The sequence below is a fragment of the Pleurodeles waltl genome, chromosome 3_1 (assembly GCF_031143425.1).
Source record: "Pleurodeles waltl isolate 20211129_DDA chromosome 3_1, aPleWal1.hap1.20221129, whole genome shotgun sequence".
In the NCBI taxonomy this organism is placed as follows: Eukaryota; Metazoa; Chordata; class Amphibia; order Caudata; family Salamandridae; genus Pleurodeles; species Pleurodeles waltl.
Genome location: NC_090440.1, coordinates 591,578,268 through 591,590,556, shown reverse-complemented (window position 1 = coordinate 591,590,556; position 12,289 = coordinate 591,578,268).

The window sequence follows — 12,289 nt, the reverse complement described above, 5'->3', positions numbered from 1 at the left end:
CAGAGGGTCCAGACAACACCACTCCACCCCCAGAAGAGTCCCACAGTGACGATAGCAGCTCTGCCCTACTGGATCTTGATGACCAGCCCGGACCATCGTGGGCCTCAGGACAGTCGGTTCCCCTTCCCCAGCCACAGCCCAACACCGAACTTCCACCCTCTGGTAACACCAGCACAGCACCCACCCAGCGGGCCCAAACCTCCCTACCCACGACAGGTCAATCAGCGGTGTGTCCACCACTACAGGGCACCCAGGCTAACCCACCACCCCAACAACAACAGGGACCTGGGGGCAGTGGTAGTCGGCACACGGTCCAGGGGACGGAGGCACAGGAACATAGGGGAACTGGGAGGGCTGCTGTGCGACAGAGGGAGGACAGGCCAAGGGAACCTACTCTCCACAAGGCCCCCTCTTCCATCATGGGAGCCTACCACCACTCCCAGGAGACGATGGCAACGGTCCTGGACAAGTTGCAGGAGACCCTGCGTCTGCAGGAGGAGCAGTATTTGGGGTTCAGGGAGGAGCTCAGGACCATCGGCTCCGCCCTGGGCACCATCGTAGGGGTGCTGACGGACATTCAAAAGACCTTGAGGGACACCGTGGCACTCCAAGGGGCCCCTGACACTAGCCATGACGATGAACTGCCCACTACCTCCGCCGGCGCTAGTGGACAGGAGGCACCGCCACAGGACCACCATACCAGCACCGCACCCCCTGCAGACGGACAACCACCACGCAAGCGGTCCCTGCGATCAAGGAACAGGACAGAGCAAGATGACAAGACCCCCGCCAGGAAATAAGACCACCCTGATTGTCCCCCCACTGTCCCACTTTGTTACCATGTCCAAATCGGAACTGCCCCAGCTCCACTTCCAATGGCCAGATGTGCAATGTATCTGTGGGACTAATAGACTGAACTCTGCCATGGACATTCCTCCACCATCACCCATCCCCATTTTACAATCCCCCATCATTTTTTAGCACTTAAATAAACACCCTTGAAACACAAAAAAAACTGGAGTCAGTCTATGATTTGGAACTTTGTATTATCAATTACAGTGTCATAATGGGTTACCCATTGGAAGGCTAACATACCAATGTCACACATCACAAGCCCTTCAAGGATGCAAGCAGTTGACACGTAGGTTACCACACTTGTGAAACTGAAATGGAAGGGGACAACTCAGTTAACAAATAGTGAGTGAAATGTCGGTACAGGATTGAGGTAGATGTGTGAAAGTTAATGTAATGTTAAACCTGAAAATGTACTCACCTGTGTTTCACTGGAAATATTGCTGTATGACTGACTCCCTGTTGTCGTTTTCTTCTTCCTCAGCTTCATCCTCATCACTGTCCACAGGCTCCACAGGCTCCACAGCTGCTACAACACCGTCATCTGGATCATCCTCCTGCAGAAAAGGCACCTGGCGTCACAATGCCAAATTATGGAGTATGGAGCAGGCGATGATGATGTCGCACACCTTCTTCGGTGAGTAGAATAGGGATCCACCTGTCATATGGAGGCACCTGAACCTGGCCTTAAGAAGGCCGAAGGTCCGCTCGATTACCCTCCTAGTCCGCCCATGGGCCTCATTGTACCGTTCTTCTGCCCTGGTCCTGGGATCCCTCACTGGGGTCAATAGCCAGGAAAGGTTGGGGTAACCAGAGTCCCCCAATAGCCATACACGGTGCCTCTGGAGTTGACCCATCATATCAGGGATGCTGCTATTGCGCAGGATGTAGACGTCATGCACAGAGCCAGGGAACATAGCATTTACCTGCGAGATGTACTGGTCTGCCAAACAGACCATCTGAACATTCATAGAATGATAACTCTTCCTGTTCCTGTACACCTGTTCACTCCTGCGGGGGGGACCAGAGCTACATGTGTCCCATCAATGGCACCTATGACGTTGGGGATATGTCCAAGGGCATAGAAGTCCCCTTTGACTGTAGGCAAATCCTCCACCTGAGGGAAAATGATGTATCTCCTTACGTGTTTCAGCAGGGCAAACAACACTCTGGACAACACGTTGGAAAACATAGGCTGGGACATCGCTGATGCCATGGCCACAGTAGTCTGAAAAGAGCCACTTGCAAGGAAATGGAGCACTGACAGCACCTGCACGTCAAGGGGGGATTACAGTCGGATGGCGGATTGGTGGCATCAGGTCTGGCTCCAACTGGGTACATAGTTCCTGGATTGTGGGACGGTCAAACCTGTAGGTCACGATGACATGTTTCTCTTCCATTGTCAACAGGTCCACCAGCGGTCGGTACACCGGAGGATTCCGCCATCTTCTCATATGTCCCAGCTGACGGTGCCTAAGAAGGACAACAGCGAAGAAACAGTCACTGTTCCTCCAGGTATGTACCCACAGTTACACACAAGACTACACCAGACAATAAACCCTCCCTGTATGTGTGTTGAGTATAGGCCTAGCTATGTGTGACACAGTAGTAAATGAAGCCATGTGGGCCTCTGAAATGGCGGCTGCCTGACCTCTAAACTGGGACAATGTGATTGTGGGGTAACTGCGCTGGCGTTGCACACCGTCGCGGTAGGCGGTCGTAGACCGCGGCGCAATGCTGCATTGGTTAACATTGGACCCTATGGGTCCCAGGAGCCAATGAACAGGTGAGCCGGCGGTGATGATGCGCCCCGCCGCGGACGTCACTGCCATTTTCTATCTGTTCAATCACTAGATACCTGATCTTCAACAGGGGAGGACCTACACTTCTAGTGCTGCTGTGACCTCGGTCTGGAAGCGACGATGGCTGCTGCGTCTGGGGAAAGGGCCCCTGCCTTCACTGCACAGGAGTTGGAGAAACTTGTGGATGGGGTCCTCCCCCAGTACATGCTACTCTACGGTCCTCCAGACCAACAGGTTAGTACAGAGGGAGCACGTTGTATGGGCTAGGCCTGGGTGGAGAGGGCTGGGTGGAAGAGGGAAGGGGCCAGAGTTCATACTACATTAAAGCATGGGAATGAATGGGCCACATGGTCAGAGTAGGGAGGGGGCCACTCACATTGATGGGGCAGTTGGTAATGACTGTTCCTCTTCCCTTGTGCATGTCATGTAGGTCAGCGCCCACCAGAAGATGGACATTTGGCGTGCCATCGCCAAGGAGGTCCGGACCCTGGGGGCCCACCAGAGACGGGGCACCCACTGCCAGAAGAGATGGGAGGACTTTCGCCGCTGCAGCAAGAAGACGGCGGAGGCTCAGCTGGGGATGGCCTCCCAACGTGGGAGGGGTGCCCGTCGCACCATGACCCCTCTGATGTTCCGGATCCTGGCGGTGGCCTACCCGGAGTTGGATGGGCGCTTAAGGACATCACAGCAGACACAAGGGGGTGAGTACAACCTCATTCTGCTGACTTTGCGTGCAGTGGAGGGGTCTTGGTGGGGGAGGTGGGCTGTGGGTGTCCCTAGGCCAGGGCGAATTCGGTAGGCAAGGCCCCTCCGTAATGTAGGCCATGTGGCACTCTACCCCACCTCACCACAGTGCCAAGTTGAGGTATAGTTGCCCCTGTGGCATCCATGTGCGCAGATGTCCACCATTGACTTGTAGGCCATATCCCAGAAATTGCATGTGCAGAAGCCAGGAGCACGGCGTTATGCATGGGGCTGCTGCGTCTGTCTTGTCCGCCAACGTTAGCGGTATGCCATGCACTAAAACTCTCTTTGTTCTGTCTCCCCCCCTTTTCCTGCTCTCCTGTCCTTTTGTACATCAGCATCATCAGGCGGAGGTACAGTGGCACCGGAGCACGAGGGAGCTGCATCCCACATGAACATGGAGGGCCACACCACAGACTCTGAATGCACCAGTGGGACGGAGGGCGAGGGGAGCTTCACGTCGGCCACCGGATCCCCAACCAGCGACACAGACTCGTCCGCTGATGGGAGCTCCCCTGTGGTGGCGGCACCATCTGTGCGCCCCACTTCTACAGGTACAGCCGCCACCTCCCCTACCAGCACCGAACTCCCAGCAGCCCCTCGGCGTTCGCCCGTGCCCGCTCACCCAGGAGGGTGGCTGTAGGAGGCTGGACTGGCTTGTAGTGAGTACAAAGGGGTACTTACACCTTGCACCAGGCCCAGTTATCCCTTATTAGTGTATAGGGTGTCTAGCAGCATAGGCTGATAGATAATGGTAGCTTAGCAGAGCAGCTTAGGCTGAACTAGGAGACGAGTGAAGCTCCTACAGTACCACTAGTGTCATATGCACAATATCATAAGAAAACACAATACACAGATATACTAAAAATAAAGGTACTTTATTTTTATGACAATATGCCAAAGTATCTCAGAGTGTACCCTCAGTATGAGGATAGCAAATATACACAAGATATATGTACACAATACCAAAATATGCAGTAATAGTATTAGAAAACAGTGCAAACAATGTATAGTTACAATATGATGCAATGGGGACACATAGGGATAGGGGCAACACAAACCATATACTCCAAAAGTGGAATGCGAACCACGAATGGACCCCAAACCTATGTGACCTTGTAGAGGGTCGCTGGGACTATTAGAAAATAGTAAGGGTTAGAAAAATAGCCCACCCCAAGACCCTGAAAAGTGAGTGCAAAGTGCACTAAAGTTCCCCAAAGGACATAGAAGTCGTGATAGGGGAATTCTGCAGGAAAGACACAAACCAGCAATGCAACAACAATGGATTTCCAGTCGAGGGTACCTGTGGAACAAGGGTACCAAGTCCAAAAGTCACAAGCAAGTCGGAGATAGGCAGATGCCCAGGAAATGCCAGCTGTGGATGCAAAGAAGCTGCTACTGGACAGTAGAAGCTGAAGGTTCTGCAGGAACGACAAGGGCTAGAGACTTCCCCTTTAGAGGATGGATCCCCCACGCCGTGGAGAGTTGTGCAGAAGTATTTTCCTGAAGAAAGACCACCAACAAGCCTTGCTACACGCAAATCGTGCGTTTGGCGTTTTTGGACGCTGCTGGGGCCCAGGAGGGACCAGGAGGTCGCAAATTGGACCTGCCAAGAGAGGGGACGTCGAGCAAGACAATGAGCCCTCACTGAAGCAGGTAGCACCCGGAGAAGTGCCAGAAACAGGCACTACAAGGATGCGTGAAATGGTGCTCGCCGAAGTTGCACAAAGGAGTCCCACGTCGCCGGAGACCAACTTAGAAAGTCGTGCAATGCAGGTTAGAGTGCCGTGGACCCAGGCGGCTTGGCTGTGCACAAAGGATTTCCGCTGGAAGTGCACAGGGGCCGGAGTAGCTGCAAAGTCGCAGTTCCCAGCAATGCAGCCCAGTGAGGTGAGGCAAGGACTTACCTCCACCAAACTTGGGCTGAAGAGTCACTGGACTGTGGGGGTCACTTGGACAGAGTCGCTGGATTCGAGGGACCTCGCTCGTTGTGCTGAGAGGAGACCCAAGGGACCGGTGATGCAGCTTTTTGGTGCCTGCGGTTGCAGGGGGAAGATTCCGTCGACCCACGGGAGATTTCTTCGGAGCTTCTGGTGCAGAGAGGAGGCAGGCTACCCCCACAGCATGCACAAGCAGGAAAACAGTCGAGAAGGCGGCAGGATCAGCGTTACAGAGTTGCTGTAGTCGTCTTTGCTACTATGTTGCAGGTTTGCAGGCTTCCAGCGCGGTCAGCGGTCGTTTCCTTATCAGAAGGTGAAGAGAGAGATGCAGAGGAACTCAGCTGAGCTCATGCATTCGTTATCTGAAGTTTCCCCAGAGACAGAGACCCTAAATAGCCAGAAAAGAGGGTTTGGCTACCTAGGAGAGAGGATAGGCTACTAACACCTGAAGGAGCCTATCAGCAGGAGTCTCTGACGTCACCTGGTGGCACTGGCCACTCAGAGCAGTCCAGTGTGCCAGCAGCACCTCTGTTTCCAAGATGGCAGAGGTCTGGAGCACACTGGAGGAGCTCTGGACACCTCCCAGGGGAGGTGCAGGTCAGGGGAGTGGTCACTCCCCTTTCCTTTGTCCAGTTTCGCGCCAGAGCAGGGGCTAAGGGGTCCCTGAACCGGTGTAGACTGGCTTATGCAGAATTGGGCACATCTGTGCCCAACAAAGCATTTCCAGAGGCTGGGGGAGGCTACTCCTCCCCTGCCTTCACACCATTTTCCAAAGGGAGAGGGTGTCACACCCTCTCTCAGAGGAAGTTCTTTGTTCTGCCATCCTGGGCCAGGCCTGGCTGGACCCCAGGAGGGCAGCTGCCTGTCTGAGGGGTTGGCAGCAGCAGCAGCTGCAGAGAAACCCCAGGAAGGGCAGTCTGGCAGTACCAGGGTCTGTGCTACAGACCACTGGGATCATGGAATTGTACCAACAATGCCAGGATGGCATAGAGGGGGCAATTCCATGATCATAGACATGTTACATGGCCATATTCGGAGTTACCATGGTGAAGCTACATATAGGTAGTGACCTATATGTAGTGCACGCGTGTAATGGTGTCCCCGCACTCACAAAGTTCAGGGAATTGGCTCTGAACAATGTGGGGGCACCTTGGCTAGTGCCAGGGTGCCCTCACACTAAGTAACTTTGCACCTAACCTTTACCAGGTAAAGGTTAGACATATAGGTGACTTATAAGTTACTTAAGTGCAGTGTAAAATGGCTGTGAAATAACGTGGACGTTATTTCACTCAGGCTGCAGTGGCAGGCCTGTGTAAGAATTGTCAGAGCTCCCTATGGGTGGCAAAAGAAATGCTGCAGCCCATAGGGATCTCCTGGAACCCCAATACCCTGGGTACCTCAGTACCATATACTAGGGAATTATAAGGGTGTTCCAGTAAGCCAATGTAAATTGGTAAAAATGGTCACTAGCCTGTCAGTGACAATTTGGAAAGAAATGAGAGAGCATAACCACTGAGGTTCTGATTAGCAGAGCCTCAGTGAGACAGTTAGTCACTACACAGGTAACACATTCAGGCACACTTATGAGCACTGGGGCCCTGGGTTACCAGGGTCCCAGTGACACATACAACTAAAACAACATATATACAGTGAAAAATGGGGGTAACATGCCAGGCAAGATGGTACTTTCCTACAGTTACTTTTCCTTGTTCTGATTAAAGGAGGATTTGGACCCACCACCCCCACCAGAGTGTTTTTGTGGGCCTGATGAAGACTCATTTTTAGATTTGTCCCCACCCTTGTCAGAAGACTTACCATCCTTCTTTTTGTTGCCATCTTTGTCACCCCCTGTATGAACTTTTCTGTTCACTCTTGTTCTGACCCATTTGTCTGCCTTCTTTCCCAATTCTTGGGGAGAAGTCAGATCAGAGTCCACCAAGTACTGGTGCAACAAATCAGACACACAATTATTAAGAATATGCTCTCTCAGGATCAAGTTATACAGGCTGTCATAATCAGTAACTTTACTGCCATGTAACCACCCCTCCAAGGCCTTCACTGAATGGTCAATAAAATCAACCCAGTCTTGTGAAGACTCCTTTTTGGTCTCTCTGAACTTTATCCTGTACTGTTCAGTGGTTAAGCCATAACCATCCAGGAGTGAATTCTTAAGAACTTGGAAATTATTAGCATCATTTTCTTTCACAGTAAGGAGCCTATCCCTACCTTTTCCACTAAATGATAGCCATAGGATAGCAGCCCACTGCCTTTGAGGGACATCCTGTACAACACAGGCCCTCTCAAGTGCAGCAAACCACTTGTTAATGTCATCCCCCTCCTTATAAGGGGGAACTATCTTGTGCAGATTCCTGGAATCATGCTCTTTTGCAGGATGACTATGGGGAATACTGCTGCTGCCACCATGGGTATCTAAACCCAACTTCTGTCTTTCCTTCTCTAATTCAAAAGACTGTCTATCCAAATCCAGCTGTTGCTTTTTAAGCTTCAGTCTGGTTTGTTCCACCCTCAACTTATTGAGTTCCCTCTCTAACATTCTGTCATCAGGGTTGGTGGGAGGGACATTTCTAGAAACAGAGCTATGATGGGAATGAACAGAAGGAGACCTGTCCCTTACAGAAGGCACCCTAACAGCTTGGTTTACAGAAACATTACTACCAGTATGGTGAGAATAAATGCTTTTGCTATGATGTGAGACAACACTCTTTATTTGGTGTGGCTCATCATCATTACCATCTATGCTAGATTGTCTAGTAATGGGCAGGCTAGGAAGTTTCTTTCCTGAATCGTTTCCTGGGGGAGTCCCTGAATCAGATTGGGAACTATTAGGTACTTTTTCAACAGATGGGGCACCTATGGCCTTATCCTGTTCTCTAAGCATGTTTAGTAACAGTTCCAAGGAAGGATTCTTCCCTACACTCAAACCTCTCTCTATACAGAGACTCCTTGCTTTTTTCCAGCTAAGGTTGTCATATGCAAGTTTGGACAGATCAACACTTTGGCCTGTGCCAGACATTTTTAGAGAGAGTTAAAGTGATAGAAAAAGAGAAAAAAGTTTTCAGAACTTTTTGGAAAGACAGAAAAAAAAACTTTTTAAACTTTTAAGAACTTTTTGAAAGTTTAGGAGTACTTTTCAGCACTTAGAAAAGAGTGAAAAGAGGAAATGCAAAACTTTTTGGCTATGTGTATATACACTGACCTTGTTTTGTATATTTTTCTCTTATGAAAAGTACAATGACAAGAGTGGTAAGTAGTCTCAAGCACTTATCCCACCACTGCACAACCAATGTAGGAGGCTGGACTGGCTTGTAGTGAGTACCAAGGGGTACTTGCACATTGCACCAGGCCCAGTTATCCCTTATTAGTGTACAGGGTGTCTAGCAGCTTAGGCTGATAGATAATGGTAGCTTAGCAGAGCAGCTTAGGCTGAACTAGGAGACGTGTGAAGCTACTACAGTACCACTTAGTGTCATATGCACAATATCATAAGAAAACACAATACACAGTTATACTAAAAATAAAGGTACTTTATTTTTATGACAATATGCCAAAGTATCTTAGAGTGTACCCTCAGTGAGAGGATAGGAAATATACACAAGATATATATACACAATAGCAAAAATATGCAGTATAGTCTTAGAAAACAGTGCAAACAATGTATAGTTACAATAGGATGCAATGGGGAAACATAGGGATAGGGGCAACACAAACCATATACTCCAAAAGTGGAATGCGAACCACGAATGGACCCCAAACCTATGTGACCTTGTAGAGGGGCGCTGGGACTATTAGAAAATAGTGAGAGTTAGAAAAATAACCCTCCCCAAGACCCTGAAAAGTGAGTGCAAAGTGCACTAAAGTTCCCCTAAGGACAAAATAGTCGTGTTAGAGGAATAATGCAGGAAAGACACAAACCAGCAATGCAACAACTGTGGATTTCCAATCTAGGGTACCTGTGGAACAAGGGGACCAAGTCCAAAAGTCACAAGCAAGTCGGAGATGGGCAGATGCCCAGGAAATGCCAGCTGCGGGTGCAAAGAAGCTTCGACTGGACAGAAGAAGCTGAGGTTTCTGCAGGAACAAAAAGGTCTAGAGACTTCCCCTTTGGTGGACGGATCCCTCTCGCCTTGGAGAGTCGTGCAGAAGTATTTTCCCGCCGGAAGAACGCCAACAAGCCTTGCTACACGCAAATCGTGCGTTTGGCGTTTTTGGACGCTGCTGGGGCCCAGGAGGGACCAGGAGGTCGCAAATTGGACCTGAACAGAGAGGGGACGTCGAGCAAGACAAAGAGCCCTCACTGAAGCAGGTAGCACCCAGAGAAGTGCCAGAAACAGGCACTACGAGGATGCGTGAAACGGGGCTCGCCGAAATTGCACAAAGGAGTCCCACGTCGCCGGAGACCAACTTAGAAAGTCGTGCAATGCAGGTTAGAGTGCCGTGGACCCAGGCTTGGCTGTGCACAAAGGATTTCCGCCGGAAGTGCACAGGGGCCGGAGTAGCTGCAAAGTCGCGGTTCCCAGCAATGCAGCCCAGCGAGGTGAGGCAAGGACTTACCTCCACCAAACTTGGGCTGAAGAGTCACTGGACTGTGGGGGTCACTTGGACAGAGTCGCTGGATTCGAGGGACCTCGCTCGTTGTGCTGAGAGGAGACCCAAGGGACCGGTAATGCAGCTTTTTGGTGCCTGCGGTTGCAGGGGGAAGATTCCGTCGACCCACGGGAGATTTCTTCGGAGCTTCTGGTGCAGAGAGGAGGCAGGCTACCCCCACAGCATGCACAAGCAGGAAAACAGTCGAGAAGGCGGCAGGATCAGCGTTACAGAGTTGCAGTAGTCGTCTTTGCTACTATGTTGCAGGTTTGTAGGCTTCCAGCGCGGTCAGCGGTCGTTTCCTTATCAGAAGGTGAAGAGAGAGATGCAGAGGAACTCGGCTGAGCTCATGCATTCGTTATCTAAAGTTTCCCCAGAGACCCTAAATAGCCAGAAAAGAGGGTTTGGCTACCTAGGAGAGAGGAAAGGCTACTAACACCTGAAGGAGCCTATCAGCAGGAGTCTCTGACGTCACCTGGTGGCACTGGCCACTCAGAGCAGTCCAGTGTGCCAGCAGCACCTCTGTTTCCAAGATGGCAGAGGTCTGGAGCACACTGGAGGAGCTCTGGACACCTCCCAGGGGAGGTGCAGGTCAGGGGAGTGGTCACTCCCCTTTCCTTTGTCCAGTTTCGCGCCAGAGCAGGGCTAAGGGGTCCCCTGGACCGGTGTAGACTGGCTTATGCAGAATTGGGCACCTCTGTGCCCAACAAAGCATTTCCAGAGGCTGGGGGAGGCTACTCCTCCCCTGCCTTCACACCATTTTCCAAAGGGAGAGGGTGTAACACCCTCTCTCGGAGGAAGTCCTTTGTTCTGCCATCCTGGGCCAGGCCTGGCTGGACCCCAGGAGGGCAGATGCCTGTCTGAGGGGTTGGCAGCAGCAGCAGCTGCAGTGAAACTCCAGGAAGGGCAGTTTGGCAGTACCAGGGTCTGTGCTACAGACCACTGGGATCATGGGATTGTGCCAACTATGCCAGGATGGCATAGAGGGGGCAATTCCATGATCATAGACATGTTACATGGCCATATTCGGAGTTACCATTGTGAAGCTACATATAGGTAGTGACCTATATGTAGTGCACGCGTGTAATGGTGTCCCCGCACTCACAAAGTTCAGGGAATTGGCTCTGAACAATGTGGGGGCACCTTGGCTAGTGCCAGGGTGCCCTCACACTAAGTAACTTTGCACCTAACCTTTACCAGGTAAAGGTTAGACACATAGGTGACTTATAAGTTACTTAAGTGCAGTGTAAAATGGCTGTGAAATAACGTGGACGTTATTTCACTCAGGCTGCAGTGGCAGGCCTGTGTAAGAATTGTCAGAGCTCCCTATGGGTGGCAAAAGAAATGCTGCAGCCCATAGGGATCTCCTGGAACCCCAATACCCTGGGTACCTCAGTACCATATACTAGGGAATTATAAGGGTGTTCCAGTAAGCCACTGTAAATTGGTAAAAATGGTCACTAGCCTGTTAGTAACAATTTGGAAAGAAATGAGAGAGCATAACCACTGAGGTTCTGATTAGCAGAGCCTCAGTGAGACAGTTAGTTACTACACAGGTAACACATTCAGGCACACTTATGAGCACTGGGGCCCTGGGTTACCAGGGTCCCAGTGACACATACAACTAAAACAACATATATACAGTGAAAAATGGGGGTAACATGCCAGGCAAGATGGTACTTTCCTACAGTAGGGATTCAGGCGATTGACATGGAGCACCCTAAGGGGACGCCTGGCAGTGCCTAAGTCAACTAAGTAGGTGACTTCACCCTTTTTCTCAACAATTGTGTGGGGTCCACTCCATTTATCTTGGAGTACTCATGGGGCCACAGGCTTCAAGACCCACACGTTCTGCCCTGGTTTGTACTGAACCAAAACAGCCTTCTGGTCATGCCATTGCTTTTGGGCCAACTATGTCAACCCCTACCCTTTCAAAGGGAACCCCAACCACAGGCAGTGGAATAAGGGGTGCCTTTGGAGTGCCATCTGTCTTGCCACTGGCTTGACAGGTTTCACAGGACTTACAAAATTCCTTTGTGTCCTCAGACATTCTAGGCCAATGAAACAAGGGCACAAGTCTGTCCCAAGTTTTCATTTGTCCCAAATGTCCAGCTAGGGGAATGTCGTGGGCTAGAGTTAGGAGGAACTTTCTGTACTCCTGAGGAATCACTAACCTCCTGGCAGTTCCAGGTTTAGGATCCCTTGCTTCAGTGTACAAGAGGTTGTCCTCCCAGCAAACTCTGTGAGAGTCACTGACATCCCCATTAGCTTGTTTGACAGCTTGCTGTCTTAGACCGTCTAGTGTGGGACAGGTCTGCTGTGCCACACTCAGCTCCTCCCAGGCAG